Below are 17,257 nucleotides of genomic sequence, written 5' to 3' on the forward strand. Positions count from 1 at the left end.
CCAAGTTGTACACAATGCTGCCAGGCCACACACTGGGGTGAATAATTGGGGTGTGAGTGCAAGTCCACCCCTTCTGGTTTGTGCCATATGGCCTAGAAGCATAAAGCAGCCAAAATAAATCCATCAGATTGAGTGGGCTGAGGCCAAGCAGCTGCATATCATCCTCTCACCCTTTATACATTTCCTTATATGCCCATAAGTAGAGCTTTGTTTTGGATTTAGGTGAACATGACTGCATAGAGAGGGGTCACAATCAGGAGAAAGCTGCACTCAAGAGAACCAGCAGCAGCCTTCAGCAAACCCAAAACAAAACTATTATTTCTTTGCTGCCCATGGAACCAGTCAGTTAACCCAAGCATTTTATTTTCTCTCATCTCCCCACTCAATATTACCAGGGGAGTTGGGATTTCAAGGGGACCATCTACAGGATAAAGTATTATTTGTGGCAAATGCCTGATTGCAAAAGTTGGAGAGAGACAAATAATGGACACAGCACTAGGGATGATGTAACACGCATTCTGTTTACTCAGAATCTATTTTATTTCATGGGCCAAAGGCCATAGTACAAAGTACTGGAAGTCTAGAGGTACAAAAGTTTAACATGATTCCATTGGAGTATTAACATTGGAATCCAGTCCTAAATTATTTAGTATTTACTTTTATTCCATTATGGGCAGGTTTGAACCCCTCTGTGGTAGGAGCTGTAGAACCACATAAAAAGGTTTGTCCCTTGCCTCAAAAAGTGAAGAGCAGAAGGCCTTGATTGGGCAAACACTTATCTAAGCATTTAACTTTATTTGTGTGAGTCCAAGGTTAAAACAGTCAAAGGACTCCCTGAGCCTAGAGGCCCGTTGGGCTCGTGTGGTTGCATACTAGCTTTGATAGCCAATGGCACACAAAGGAGTGATGGTGGCATGCATGACATCTGGCCAGCTTTTGTATGAGGAGTCTCACTGAAGTCAAGAGGCTTATTAAGTAAAATCACATGTGCAGAAGTTTTTTTGCTGAACCAGGCCTTCATTTAAAACACTCTGACACTTGAAGCATAAAGACTTGATGGGAACGAGAAGTTGAAAATTGTGTAGGTGAGAAGGTGCACGCCTTGCTTAAACTCTCTCTTTCTTTGTCTTTGCCTAGGTCTAACCACTGACTTTATTGAAAAAAAGTCTTTCCCTCTTTCATTTTTTTTTAAACCCTCCTCTACATATTTCAAAAACATTTCAGAGAAAAAAACAGAAAAGTAACAGAAATGAAGGGGTGGGAGGGAGTGACTAATGAGGAACTAAATATGCAGAGCTTCGCTAAGCAATGGCTAACAGGAGATGTGGTAAGTCCACAAATATTTGCAGGCTGTAAACACCAAGGAGAGAGAGGAATTTTGCATGACACATTCAGGCATAACTAGGGTGAATGAGAGAGGGAAAATGTGCTGCAGTAGAATAACAGCCTGACAATTAACTGTTTTTTGGACAGAGAAATAATGAGTGGAACAAATCTCCTTCAGTGAACCACCCAACAGTGGCAGGTTAGAGGGGCTAGTTAATCTGACGGGTCTGTTTCATCTTTAGTTGCTTCGATTGTCAGATGATTTTTAAGATAGCTCCTTACTATAGGCATGGCTAGCTTTAAGTTAGCTAGCTTGGGTTTTGATAGCAGTGTAGTTTAACAAAACCGAAAGCAGTCCAGGTTAGCTGTCATACTGGGTCCCAGGCTGGTTCAGCAACATATCCTGAACACTGTGCCATAGGCTATATATTTGAGTTAACTAGTTTGAAATGAGTTCAGATATGTCTACATGAGATGAAAACACACATTTAGATTGCAGTGGGACCATAGGTGGGAAACGATTTTCCTTTTCTGAGATTTCAGAAGTTTTTTCCATTCTGCATTGGACTGAAAACAAGAACTTTCAGCTATATTTGTTTGATTGTTTCTTTGGGTTTTGTTTTTGTTTGTTTCTCTTTTTGTGAAAAGAGTGGGGAGTGAGCCCCTTCTCCCCTCCGCATAGCCTGATTTGATCAGGATACTCGCTTAAAATATGGAAAACCTAAACTCAAGTTTCTGTTCTGCTTGATTCAGATCAGGTTGTGTGCTGTTCCAGGCTGTCTGGTTGTGTGTGTGTGCATGTGCATGTGTGTGTGAGTGACCAGAAATTCCATCCTGAGCCTGAACAACATTTCCTGTCAAAAGTTTTAATTAAAACTGGGCAGGCAAGGTTCTTTGGGTAAATTATAACTTTAAATTTAATTAAAATTTAAAAATTCAAATGCTAAAATTTAGAATTAAAATTAAAGTTTTGATTTAAAATAAAATTGTACTTAATTTTTTTTATTTTAATTTATGTTTAATTAAAACTGGGAGCATCTATACGTGCATTAATGTGCCATTGCTACTGAGCATTGTTTAGCAACTCTAATATGCCGGCTACTGCACAGTAGCACAGGTACACAGTCTTTCATGATGCTTAATGCGCACTAGACTTGTTCTATTATACATTAGCTCATTAGTGTGGCTATTGTTGTGTCATACAAAAAACTAGAACTTTTGGTTCCAAAATGATACCTTTTATTAGAACAACTGGAAAATGGCAAGAAAATTGTCCTTTTCTGCAAGCTTTTTGGATCAAAGTCCCTTTGTCAGGCTCTGGGAAAAATGTAGATGGTACAAGTCCCCATAGGTAGGAAATAAACTTCATTTTTGCACAGAGGGAGCTGAAGATGGAAGTCTGACCCTCTGGGTTCATGAGAGTGTCTTTATGAGCTATGTTGAGTAGCTCTTTGATGTGTAGATCAGGTAGAATTCCTTCCCTGGAGGTGTCAGATGGCAGGCAGGGAGGCAAAAAAACTTCCTTGTTGTTCTGCAATGAAGTTTAAAATCCAAAATCAGCTGAAATTCGGCATCTTCCATGTTTCAGGGGTGTACTTGGTAGCCGTGTTGGTCTGAGACAAAAAGACATACAAAAAACTAGAACTCTTGGTTCCAAAATGATACCTTTTATTAGACCAGCTGGAAAATGGCAAGAAAATTGTCCTTTTCTGCAAGCTTTCAGGATCAAAGTCCCTTCGTCAGGCTCTGGGAAAAGCTGTTGTTGTGATGCACAAATGCGTAGTAGAATTAGTCTACTGTGCATTAAGCATCTTGTGTAGAGGCTCCCACTGATACATTTCCTAGAAAAGTTTTAGTTTTGCCAAATCAACATTATCTGTTGGGGAGTAGGGAAATATTTTCTTGAAAAATCCCTAGTCAGCCTAGCAATAAGTAGTTTGGGAAAGGCATTTTAGAATAACTCAGTAATAAATCACTACACTGTATTGATGAAATTTAGAATTACTGTCAGTGTAGGTAAAAGGATAGCTATATATTGGATATCTTTTAAAGACAGGAGTTAAGATAGTATTTTCTGCAAGACTTGCCCTTGACCTGCAACTGGTAAGCTTTATCAGAGCCAGTTCACTGAATGAGCTAGTTTGTGCAAACAGCAATATCTGACCAAACAGTATTGGCAATAAGTAAAGGTTACACTGAAGCTAATGTAAGAATAAGGAGATGCTAAGACCTCTAAATGTTATTTTTCTCCTTGGAAAGGAATGACTTTAACATTGCAATGCATTCTGTGTCCCCCTCTCAGCATGTTGTAATTTTAAATACATTTACAAATGTGTAGATATTTGTTCATCATAAAAATAGCTTTATAGTCAATTTTATATGACTAATTAGTTATACAGTATCATTACTACACTTCAAATCTGAATAAATGTGTACACATCTTTCCACCCTATAGGTATAGCTTAGGGAAGGTTTAGTAAGCAGATAAGTCTGAAGCCTGTAATTATATGCCACTAAATATATATTTTAGAATTGAGAAACAATTGAACAAAATGTTACCAGGTTAAACTGACATGGAAACAAATATTAAACATTAGTAACAAACATACAGTAAAGCTTGATGAAAACATGGCCAGGGAAGGGAGGAATTTAGCCTATGCTGTGGTGAGTGAAAAGAAACATGAGAAGAGGGTGACTATGGCGTTGAAGGACCTGCAAGGGACAAAAAACCTGGAGGAGAGTGGTTGGGGAAGAAGGAGGAGAGACTGCAGGGGGGGAAGAGAGGAAAAAAAAATAAAGACCAAATTTCCTAGTCCAGATTTATAACCAGATGCCCATTTACTTCAGCAGGGCTCCATGCAGCACAAGTTCTCCCCATAAACCTGATCATGTGCGATTGGGGCCTAAAGTTAAGTTTCGAAAATATAACTGGGTAAGAACTCAGATTGATAAAGTTAAAGGAGAATAGTGGTGGCGAACAGAAAACCATATTTAAAAATTTATAAAAGTATTAGATAACAAAAGAGAAAGAAAGCAAACGAAACCCGAAAAGCTCTGGCATAACTTCAGAAGAAATTAACTGAAGAATATTACTGAAATCAATTAATTGGTTTTGTTCACGAAAGACTATGCCTTTCTGTGTGCATTGTAAAGATGGCTGTGTACTTCATCTTCTCATCCCCTCCATTTTTATTACCTATTACCATTGTATGGCTTGGATGTTGAGCTGTACTATATGGCTGATTGGGACATCCGCAGAGAAAGGCTTTGTTATACTAACACCAAGGTTAATTTGGCACCTCAGTCACAAAGAGCATATGCTGATTGTGACAGGCTCTCAGGGAAGCAGCTTCCCACATGCTCCCCTGGTCTTCCCATTGGTGTGTTCAGGAACAAGGGGTGGTCCTTGCAAGTCAGCCTGTGTGCCTATGACAGATTATATTTTTATGCAAGAAAACAAAACCAGGTTATCTGATGGACTGCTTTATCTTTAAGGACAGCCTGGAGCCACAGCTGCCAAGTAAGAAGTTTTATGCTTGGGCTTTGAACTGTGGGTGTAATATGAATGCTAATCTCTAAATTCTTTGTTAATGTGCAACTTTTACATGAAGTATATGTTGTAGAGTATCTGTTTAATAACATTTTGCTATCAAACTACTGCAAATTCTTATCAGATAAAACAATTATTGCTTTGAAAAACTTTGCAAAGTGTTAGCTGTGTTTGCTATTGTCACCATAAATGCATACTGGAAAGAAGGGTGTGTTTTTTAGCGAATGTAATCAGTCTGGATGGAAATGGCTCCAAATTATCTATGCCATTTGAAAATGTGCTTTATGTGCAGGACCAGTCCTGCTGAGGGAGAATCCCCTGAGAGCTGTAGGCAAATGTCAGGCTGCTCCGTGTGTCTTTGTCATGAGCGTCATTTGGTGCTTGCTTGTGTATGAACAGGGATTAGTTTAAACCCTGCTGTTACAATTGTATGGCACTGCACTCACTTAGGTGAAATATCTGTTGGTATCAGGTGTTGGCAAGCTGGTCAATTAATGATGATTGTGGCAAATTGGTTTGAAAGATTATAACTCATTATGATGCAGATTTATAGAAATATTTTTGTAACAAAATGATATAGTATGTTTGCCAGTGCATGAGAAAATTATTCAGTGTAGTTAGAAACAAATTCATACTCAGTCTAAACCTTTCTATGCATGTTTTTTAAATAAATGAGAATTATTAAATGCTTTTCCCTTTGGCTTAGGATATCTTTAGGAGCTGAACACCAGCTCAACTGGATCCAGTTTTGCAGATTCAAGAAAAAAGTCTGGGAATCCAAACTTGTAGAGTTTTCAGTTTCCTACTCAGCAGTAAGCTGGGCAGGAAGCAATTTGATTTTAAAATGTTCCTTTATACATTATCTTGCATGGGAAATGCTATTGTGCTCGAACTTTTCTTAGTTTACTAGTTCCTTGATAAAAGCTAAATTTTAAGCTATTAAAAAGGTTTGTTTTTCAATCTTTCCTCAGGGAAGCTTTCTATGTTAGACTACTCCAAATGGGTCCTACACCAGCCCAATTAATTTAAAATCGTTTACAATAAAAGATGTTTCTGATGTCCCCATTCCCTCATTCCTCTTGGAGTATAATGCACCTACTTAGACTCTCGTTTCCAGAATATTCTTCAGAGGCTAATTCAGAGGTGGCACATGAAGGAGACTGAAGTGACATAATATCGATAAGTGAGTGCGAGTCTAAGTGAATCTGAATCTAAATTAGTGTCACTTCCATGCTGAGGTGTCTGGAAGAAGGCATCATTCACTGCTTACTCTTTACTTCAACTAATCTTTGACTTTGACCCACAGCATTTATTAGTGATGATCATGACTCCCCTCCTGTTCATCTCTACCTCTTCATGGTCACTGAAGCATAAACAGTGTTATCTATTTATATAAAAGAGAAATATAAGTGGGCTGTTTTGGGTTTTTTTTCCATGAGGCTGAAGATGGTGCTTACATGCAAACAATCTTGCAAGGGGTCCTGAAGAATGAAAGAGCAGCACATTTGTTGCAGGCAGACGATTGCTTCACCACTGCTCTAAAATAAAGAGTCACTTTCAATTGGAAGGAGTCTCTTCATCTAAAATCCCCAAATATTATATTTTATAAACAGATAGGTATTTATAATTAACACATCACAATACATTTGTTTTAATACAGTTAAAAATCAAGTAAGATTTAATCTATTTCCCTGCCTTCTATAGTAATAAACTAAGGTAAACAAACACCTAAATAATGGACCATACGTTGACATACTTTCATGTGCATGTCTTTTAAACATCAATAGTCATCAAGTCCATACATTCAATGGTTTCTATAATTTGTATGTTGTAGAATGTTTCCTGTTTGCAAGACTATTCTATTCAGTCTAGTTCTTGTGATCACTGAAATTGACAGCATTTGTTTCCTCTTCATATTTACAGTGGGTCAGATTCTTGCTTGCATAACTCAAAATAACAGATAACTCTTTTGAAGCCAATGGAATTACTCTAGATTTGAGCCCGTGTAACTCGGAAAGGAATTTGAGAAATATTTTCAGGTGGCGTGTGCGCCAAGATAGACTATTTGAAGAGGTGAACAAAGCAGAACTACAATTATAAACATTACAAGGAAGACTGCCTGTTAACTACAGGTCTGATGTTTGATTTTCTAGTTAGAACATCTTTCAAAGCAAAAGACTATATTAAAAAGCACAGTCAACATTTTCTAAGGAAAATTCTATTCCTGATTTTTCTTCCACTCCAGATTTTATGTATGACTCTGCAAACCAGTGTTAGCAACAGTGTCTGTTTAGGTATTCATGGATTTGTCTAGGTGGTCATTAATGCGCTGTAATTACAGTGCATCTAATTTAGTACCTGTAATTACAGATACTAACTTAATGCACCATAGTAGATGCTACTGTGCATTAGTGCAGATAAGCAGTTTTTATGTGACACTAATGCACAGTAGATTAATTTTACTGTGCATTAGTGCATTTGCAGTTTTTCCAGACATGTTAATGTGCAGTAGAATTAGTCTACTGCAACATTAGTATCTCATGTAGACGTGCCCCTTACCTCACAAATTATAAAGCATATACCTAGCTATATTTCTCTCTGTCTTCCTGTTTGCCAGGACTGACTTTAAAGGATTTTGTTTTGGTTTTTTATGTGGGTGAGAAAGTAAGTCTAATGTTTTACTCTGTAAACATGGGGGTTCATGATTTTCTAATCCAGTCTGGGAGTGATTTCCAGATTCATGGGCCAATTAAAATGAAACTGCTGTTTCCTACACACAGGGTGTGTCTACATGTTCATTAATGTGCAGTAGTTAATTCACATTTAATTTAGTACGTGCTTAACAAAGTACTAACTAAATGCACAGTAACTCATGCTACTGCGCAGTAGTGCCAGCGCATGCTTTTTTTGTCATGCTTACTGAGTGGTAGCCTAATAGTACTGGACAATAGCATATTAACATGGTTTTTGACCAGCATGCTACTGCACAGTGTTTTTAGACTACTGTACAGTAAGTGTGTAAATGCACTCACAGTCTCCCTCTTCACAGACAGAGGGCATCTATCTTATAAAATAATCATATTAGATCATTGTGCTGGAAGGATTTAACATAATTATTTTGCAGCATGGTTGGGATTTTGATTTCCCAGCTCCTGCATATTATAACAGTTATGCACTGGTCTACAGATTACAGGGACTATCAATGCACATGTCTGGGAACTCTGTCCTTCCCTGTGTTGCTTGCTGCAGAAAATACCCCAGCACCTTCTTAGCTGAAGAGGTTAATTCTGCAATCATGTCCACCAACTATACTCCATGTCCACTAATCCAAAAAGGCAAAGCTGCAAAATAAGTGCCCAGTCCTACAGATTTCATAGACATTTGGGCTGGAAGGGACCTTGGAAGATCATTGAGTCCAGCCCCCTACCCCAGGAGCAGGAAGTCAGCTGGGGTCATAGGATCCCAGCAAGATAAACATCCAAATTTCTCTTGAAGGCATTCAAAGTGGGTGCTTGAACCACCTCTGATGGCAGGCTATTCCAGGCCTTGGGGGCTCAGACAGTAAAGAAGTTCTTCCTTATGTCCAGCCTGAAACTGTCTTGCAGTAGTTTTTAACCATTCGACTTTGACATCCCTTGGGGTGCTCTGTTGAACAAATGTTCCCCCAGATCCTGGTGAACACCCCTTATAAACTTATAGGTGGCCATAAAATCGCCCCTGAGCCTGCACTTTTCCAGGCTGAAGATTCCCATAGCTCTCAGCCTCTCATCGTAAGGTCAGTTTTCCTGACCTCTGATCATGCATGTGACTCTCCTCTGGACTCTCCAGATTCTCCACATCCTTTTTGAATTGTGGAGCCCCAAACCTGGATGCCGTTGCATCCAGCTGCAGCCTCACCAAGGCCGAATACAATGGGAGAATGATGTCCTGGGATTTGCTTGAGAAGCATCTATGGATGCAAGCCAGCACTTTGCTTGCTTTATTAGCAGCAGCATCACACTGAAGGCTGATGTTCATCTTGTGGTCAATCATGACCCCTAAGTCCCTTTCATCCATAGTGCTAGCCAGTGTAGCACTGCCGAGCCTATAAGCACGCTGCAGGTTTTTCCTCCCAAGGTGGAGAACCTTGCATTTTTCGGTGTTAAATACCATCAGGTTCTCGTCCGCCCACTTGCTGAGCCTGTCAAGGTCAGCCTCCTGGATCACCCTCCTATCCTTAGGTGTGGATGCTTTACCTCAAAGTTTGGTACCATTGGCGAACGTGGCCACTCCACTTCTGACTCCAATGTCCACATCATTAATGAAGATGTTGAACAATATAGGTCCAAGGGCAGAGCCTTGAGGGACCCCACTGGTCACAGGGCACCACGACAATTGACTTCCATCAACCACCACCCTCTGGGTCCTACCACGGAGACAATTCCCCAGCCAGCGGATCATGGTGGACCCAAGGCTGCAGTTGGCCAGTTTTGCCAAGAGGTGATCATGGGATACCAGATCGAATGCTTTTTTTAAAGTCAAGATGTACGACATCAATCTCCTCTCCCTTGTCCCAGTAATAGGTCACCTGGTTGTAAAGGGAAATAAGATTGGTCAAGCACAACCTACCCACAACAAACCCGTGCTGGCTATCCCTTAGGATGTTGCCATCAGCCAGTCCATTAAGAATGGCCTCTCTGATAATCTTTTCTAAGACCTTCCCAAGGATAGAGGCCAGGCTGATGGGCCTATAGTTTTCTGGATCCACTTTCCTCCCCTTCTTGAAGATAAGCACCACATTGGCCTTCTTCCAATCCTCAGGCACTTCATCAGAGCACCAGGAGTTCTCAAAGATCCATGCCAGGGGCTGAGCTATGATGCTGGCCAGCTCCTTGAGTATTCTGGGCTGTATATTGTCAGGGCCGGCTGACTTGAAGGTGTCCAGCCTTTCAAGGTGTTCCTTCACGAGGTCAGCATTGATGGAGGGCTAGAAATCACCCTCACCCGGGCGTCCCTGTCCCGTGATGGGCAGCAGCATCCCATAGGACTTGTGAAACACTGACAAAGTACCCATTTAGTAAGTTGGCTTTTTCCTGGGCGTCGGTTGTCAATTGTCCCTTCTGGTTTAGCAGGGGTCCAGTGTTGCCCTTGCTTTTCCTCTGGCTCCCCACATATCGCCCCCACCCAAATTGAGCTACAGCCTCTTTCCTAAAACTAGCAGGCATGAGGTTTCTGGTTCTACTGGCAGCAAGGAGAGGGGAGCAGTGCCACTGCCTGAGTCTGCATCCCCTCCAGTAGCACCTGCCATAACCCTCACCACCACCATGACAACAAGCAACACCAGTATGACAGTCTCCTTCACCCCCATTTCACTTCTCATCCTGAGCCTTCTAGTGCTGGAGGAAGAACTGGATCTGGATCTGCATCTGAGTGCCATAGCAAGGGAAATTCTTGGGAAGAATGGTGAATCATCTGAATTTGTGCCCCACACCTCTCAAGTTTCCCCTAGAGCCAGGTCTCCTTCCCCAGAAGGCACTTCAGAGGAAGTTGAGGTAGAGGTTGTGGAGGCAAGCGGCTCGGCTGAGTCCGCTCCTCCTGTTGCTGTGCCTCTGCCTGCTGAGGAGGGAGAAAAGGCAGCATTCTGCACATGCACCCTCACCCCAGAAGCAAGGGGGTAGTGTGGTCTGGGATCACTTTGAGCTGGCAGATGATCCCACATATGCTATCTGCCTGCACTGCCAAGCCAAAACCAGCTGGGGCAAAGGAACAAAACACATGAGCACCATGGGAATGCTGATGCATCTCTGGAGGCACCACTCCCTTGCCCTTGCTTCTTCTCAGCCTAGCACCAGTGGGAATGTGCCCCAAAAGAAGTCCCACTCTCACTCCAAAGTCCCTGTCCCCACAAAGCAGAGGCAGGCCACCCTGGAACAGTGGGGGAAAAGGTGGGCACACAGGGGGGTGCGTTCCCAAGGCAAGTGAGGTCACCCAGATCATTGGGGAGATGCTTGCTGTGGATGGCCAGCCCTTCTCCTTAGTTGAGTGGCCAGGGTTCAGGCAGCTCATGGTGCTCGTGGCCCCATCATACCAAGTGTCTGCATGCACCACCTTCAGCAAGACAGTGATACCTGCCCTGTATGCAGGGAGTACTTGAGGGAGGAGCTGCGCAAGGCAGGTCCACAGATGCCCTTACACTTCACCTCGGACAACTGGAGCAGCCACAGTGGAGATCATGCCTACCTCTCCCTCACAGGGCACTGGTGCGCCCAGTCAGGCTCTCAGTGAGCTCTCCTTCAAGCTGAGGTGATGGATGAGTCCCACATGGCATCCGCAATCATGGGGACCATGAACTGCTTGGTGCAGGGGTGGCTCGTTGGGCAGGGCAAGCTCATCTGCAGGTTCATGGTCACTGACAATGGGGCCAATATTGTCATGGTGGCACACAAGTTGCACCTTGTTGTCAGGGACATCTTGTAGGGGGACAGGGCTGCCAGTGATGGTGGCAGCACCACCAGCAAGCTCATTTCCAAATGCAGGAAGGTAGCAGGCTACTTCCACCACAGCATCAAGTGGGGCAAGATGCTGCAGGACAAACAAGGAAAACTGAACATCCTGCAGCACAAAATCATGCAGGATGTAGAGACTCAGTGGAACTCCACATACCTGATGCTCAAGAGGCTGGCGGAGCAACAGAAAGCCATCCATGAAATGGCCTTGCTCGCAAAATCCACTTTTCACTGACAAGCCTGTGAACTGCACTTCATCAACCTCCTAGGTACAGAAACTCATGGACTCGATATAGACATTGGAATTCTGATACACTACAACCTGCTGGAAATCTGGCTTCCCGGGTACCTCTCCGCTTTTACCTGCTACATCCCCCTTATCCCCTACCCCAACCCGTCTCTCAACCCCTGACACCTCCATTTCCATTTTCACTGACCGGCTGTTTTGCCTGCATTGCATGCTAGCCTCTGTTTTCTTTACTATTCCTTCCATCCTGGAACAGCGCGCGCACCCCCCACCCCAACTGCAGGTTTTTCCTCAGCCAGAGGAAGGGCTTTTAAATCTGAAAGCTTGCAAAGAAGAATTCTCCAACTATTCAGTTGGTCTACTAAAAGATATCAGATTGACCCAAATAACCTTGTCTGCTATGTCCTTAGACCAACATGGCTACAACCTACACCCTAGCACCCATCCCCGGTCAGCTGACCACAGAGACGCAGGGCCCTGGGAACATCTAAGCCCCAGGGCTGGGGCTGGCAGGAAGAGTTCTCTGGCAGCTGCTGGAGAAGAAGCTCCTGCAGGAAAGGAAATAATGGCTCTGTGACAGTTTGGCTGCCTGCGATGCTAGTGCTACTGTGCTGCTTACTTACCTATTGTTATTTAAAAGTGGTGGACCAAGATAAGACTGTAGGGGAGGAGGAGACCTCACTGTGGCACACTACTGTGTCATGTAAAGGCCCCAGCACCAGTAAGGGTGCACCTTACACACACACACACACACACACACACACACAAATTCACATGTCAAGAGTTTTACTTGTCAGCAGCTTGAGGTGCAGTTTCCCAGAAATGCCTGCACCTATCTCCTTGAAACTTGGCAAGCTTTGTGGCTGCAGCAGGGCCTACCACCCTGCTGTTTTCATTTGAATCAGGAAAGAAATGACAAAGTTATAGGCATTTTCGTGATTCCCCGTTATAGCCTATGGGTAAAACATCGAAACAGCGTGAAACAGTTTTGACAAAATGAAATAGAACAGCGTTTTGAAACAGCAAAATGAAACACTGTCTCTTCGAAACAGCGAAATGGAAGTCAAAATGGAACAGTGCTGTTTCGCATAGCCCTAGTCCCCATACCCTAAATGTATACTGAAGCTTTCCTTTCACTCAGTTGGCTTCTGTTCCCTGAACTGGTTATATGTTTTTACATTAGATATTGGATAGAAAGAGAAATAACCCTGGCATGTACAGACATGATTTTTCCTGGACAACAAGTACAATGGAAATGGAACAAGAATAACATTGACATGTTGTGTGTCTTTGTTGTTTTTACAAAGGCATTTGACACCATCTGCAGAGAAGGCATATGGATAGGGACCTACCGAAATTGGGGCAGCTGCCTGCTAATTTTGCATGCAGAATGTGGAGCCCCACGGCCATTTCATAGGCAGAGTATAGTGGCCCTCCATGCCTCTGATTGGCTGAGGGGCCCCAGTGGCACTGCCCTTATTGCTGATTGGATGCGATGGCTGCCTATCATAGCTCCCCCCTCCCATTGCTGATTGGCTGTGAGGGCTGCCTGTCATGTAGCCTGATTAGTGGAGATGGACAGGTCTACATGATTGGCTGTGAAGGCTACCTGTCAGCAGTGAGAGGTGGGGGCAGCAGCTGTCTTGCTGACAGCCCTTTGAGCAGGCAGATGCACCTCCTCCCACCCTGAACCCTGCCCTGAGGACTGCTGGCACCCCCTGGGGAGCCAGCATTTTATTTTCAGTAAGTTGGGTTTTTTTCCCCTCCCTGCTGATTTCACAGATTTTGCAGGCATTTCCCACTTTGGCAGGCAATGCCAGATTTTGCAAAATCTGTGAAATCGTGATTTCAGTAGGTCCCTACTTAGGGAGGCTTTTATCTAAGATTGGCTCCCCGATACTATTTCATAATGAGGTATGGTAGTAATGATAGAAGCTAGGAATAGCCTCAATCTATTTCCCATGATAAACAATGTAAAACAAAGCTCTGTCCTTGCACCTACACTGTTTTTACTGTCCTGATACTAGCTGATTTCCATGATCTTGATATAGGTGTTTGTATTAGATTCAGGACTAACAGCAAGCTATTTAGTAGCAGTGAACAACAACAATTTGTCCACAAACTTCTCTTACCTGATGATGGTGCTTTGATTGCTCATTCTCAGGAAGATAGGCCAGTCATCTTGGATTTTCACCTTATAAACAGAGATGTTATATACTGCCTTGCTCTTGGTATGCTTTACATTCCACCACAGCTGGAGGGCATGTGCTTGAAGCTGTAGATGAACCTAGCTATCTGGATACCAGATTCTCACCTAAAGTTCTCATCAATGACAAAAGTCTCCAAAAGGTTTACTAATACTTGTGTGGTCTTTGGAATGTATTTGGGATAGGAAAGTCATCAGTTGCATGCAAAAATTGAGAGTATGCAAAGCTGTAGTCCTGACTATTTTACTTAACTCTGAGATTCTGTTCCATACTCCCTACAAATGTAAATTAGCCAATCTTGCAAGAGTAATTGACAGAAAAGTAATTTCCCTTTATCATAACAAACAGTATTGTAGCATAAGAGTAATGAGTTCAATTTAGGAAGCTATAAATTGTGGATTAGGGAGCTCCAGGCCTGAACATCATTCAGAATGAAATTTAAATTGCACTTTTCTGCATCTCACTGTTTATAAATAACACTGCAGTTACAACCACAATATTCATTTTTGTCATCAGTTTGTTATTGTAATTGACAATACAAACAAGAGCCCTTGTTTTGGGGGGTTTTATGAGCCGACTGCTGCTTAGGGCAGTAAATAAAAGTCAAACTATGCTTACACTCAAACATTATTAGAGATGAACACAAGTGAGAAAACAGAACCAGACCCTTCAGATGTGAATTATGGTTTGAAATCCTAATCAGGATTTATCAACTGAAACCTTTTTCTATAAAACACTAAAACAAAAAGTTGGATCCAATCATCCTTGAACTCTGGTGTACTCACATTCCAGATCTTGATTGAATTTTCTGGCTTGACCCCATGTCTAAACTGAATGCTGATATCCTGCTTAGGAGATGAGGTAAAATAAGTTTATAATATATATTATACAGGCAGTCCTCAGACTTAGGACACAATTGGTTCCTGAAAAACGTGTCTTAAGTTGAAACATTGCAACTCGGAACCAATTTTCTCATAAGAAACAATGTTATAAATGGGGGATTGGTTCCTGAACCAAGGCCTGATATCCTATTTTCAACAAAAATACCCCAGAATTTTGTATTTGATCAATTATAGATGAGTAATATAAACACATTAATGTAGCTATATTGTAAATAGCAATCATATTGATTTGGAAGGACTTCTTTGAGATGACTTTGCTGGACTTTTTGAAGGGCTCTTGGTTGGACTTTTTGAAGAGTACTTGGCTGGAGTCTTGGCTGCAGGTTTTTCCTGGAGTCTTGTCTGCTTTCTTAAAGGAAGCGTCCAAGGAAGTTAGTACAGATGTTCTCCAGGGAGATGAGCGATGCAGTGAACTTGTTCACTGGCATGGTGTCGCATCCGATCAAGCGTTGTAAGTCGAAACTGACATCATAAAGTTGAAACAGGGTGTCAATTTATAAACATTATAAGTACGAAATGTTGCAACTCGAAACATTGTAAGTCAAGAACTGCCTGTATTGGAACACAAGGTTCTGTGTATGCGCGCACGTACAAATTCCTAAATCCTTTTCTTTACTAAAACATCTGAGTAACACTAATACTGCTTTTTGGCAGCTATGGATAGGAACAGACCCTGGACAAGTTGTGCCTGTGTTTTCCCTGAACAGAAATATCCAGGGATTGGCATGTAAACATGTCACCCTTATAATCAGGGGTTTACTGAGCAGCTGAATGTGCTGCTGTTTTTCTGCCACTGATTCAATGATGCAATTCCAGAATAAACATTCAGGCATGCTTTGTGATGTCCTGGGATAGACTGGTAGTACTTCTTATTCCACAATCTTTTTAGGATTTATCCCAGGACAATGGCCATGGATGTCTAAATGATTGCACTTTGTCCTGGGATAAAATGGTTTATCCTGGGACAAATGCAGCATCTCTTAGTAGCCTCAGTCACTAAATATAATCCTATTCCATCTTGTGCAGCAGCCACAAATAGACATGGGCTACTCTGCATGCTCAGAAGTGATCTAGAATGGCCCCTGGGCTGTCTACCTCTTCCTAAGTTCTATTGTGAACTAATTCTGGCTGGGAAGTTCATTAACTCTACATTACTACCCAATTCCTTAGACAAAAGAACCACTCTGACCAACTGTGTTTACACAGATCATAAATGCAGCTTGGAGGAGCTTCAGCATACTTTGTCAAGAAAGAGCCCTGAGTGCTAGGTTGCTACTCACCTAGAGAATGTTCAAAACCATTGTCTTCGCCCCCCATTTCACTTTCCACTGCAGTCAATACTTCCGTTTTCTAGAACCTGTGGTTCAGGTAGACATTTTCCCTTCAAGTGGGCTGGATTGCAAATGTATGGAAACACATAAGGCTGCCCATAACTCTCATCAGTGAGAGGATGGGAAAGCTATGAATCTCAGGAGGGTTGCACTGGTTTGGTCTCTGAAGATGCATAAGGCTGCCCATTAAGAATAATGAAACTGTGCATTTTTTTGGGTGGAACAGGATTGCCCTCCTATTTTAGATGCATACTTTTTAGGCATGTGGTGGCAAAACTTTAGATATTTTGGAAGTGAAACAGGATTTGGGCCATTGGCCTTCCTTTGAAACAGTAAGAGAATAATCCAATCAACATATACACATACATTTCATATCATCTAGCTATTTTATTAGCTTCTTATAGGTGTTGCAATAGGATTAGGTTGGGAGGAAGAAACTTAAAAAGAGAAGAGCAGGAAAGTAATTGTACTTTAAGTAGGTAGGGAGAAAAGTAGGTACTAGGAAACAGTGCAGAGGAGTTATGGACAATGTAATACAATATTTGTGGATATACTGTAAACATGAGCAAGTATGGCACCTTTTTAACAGTAAAAATAATCCTTGGTAGAGGCATGTAACAGGGGGCCTGCTCGGGGCTGACTTCCCAGTGGCCCACCCACCTGTTCCTGGGCTAACTGCCCACCTTCTCACCCACCACGCCTTGCTGTTAATTAGATGTTAATAAGCAGGAGGCTGCCCATTTTCTACTCTGATGCCAGGGGGTGCTATCTGCAGCTCCATTCCTCCCCTACACCACAGCCCAAGCCTCACAGATAGCATCTATGTTCTCATAATCAGCAGCCCCTCACTCTGGGCCCCAGAATCCTACTTTTGAACCCCACCTGGATTCCTCCCTTCAGGCATACTCTTCTGCTGTCATACCAGGCAACATAGCTTCCTGAATTGATCCCCCTTCAGGTGTGATCCCCCCACCAGGACCTTCAGCTCTCTAGCCCTGGCCCACCTCCAAGCCAGTTGGAGCCCCAGGCCCTCAGCTCTCAGTTGTTCCTCATGGTGGGCCCCCCAGCCCTTCAACCCTTCCGCTCCTGGCCCCAGCATGGGCTAGTCAGGGGAAATTCAGACAGGCCTGAGTCTATGGCCCTTATTCTTTCCCTCCAAGGGTTCACCCTCCACACAAGGGATAACCCACCCAGTTGTGGGGGCTAAGG

General features: G+C 42.6%; 1 protein-coding gene across 3 annotated transcripts in view; it reads left to right on the forward strand.

The window, feature by feature from the left end:
* The first annotated feature begins 4,759 nt into the window (after positions 1 to 4,759).
* STARD13 (StAR related lipid transfer domain containing 13) overlaps positions 4,760 to 17,257 on the forward strand; it is a 514,731-nt gene continuing 502,233 nt past the window's right edge. For all 3 annotated transcript variants that reach the window (XR_009456449.1, XM_019498243.2, XM_059717011.1), the window contains exon 1: positions 4,760 to 4,846. The gene's annotated coding sequence lies outside the window, so the exon portion shown is untranslated. The remainder of the gene's footprint in view (positions 4,847 to 17,257) is intronic.

Source organism: Alligator mississippiensis, chromosome 1 (assembly GCF_030867095.1).
Source record: "Alligator mississippiensis isolate rAllMis1 chromosome 1, rAllMis1, whole genome shotgun sequence".
NCBI classification, from domain to species: Eukaryota; Metazoa; Chordata; order Crocodylia; family Alligatoridae; genus Alligator; species Alligator mississippiensis.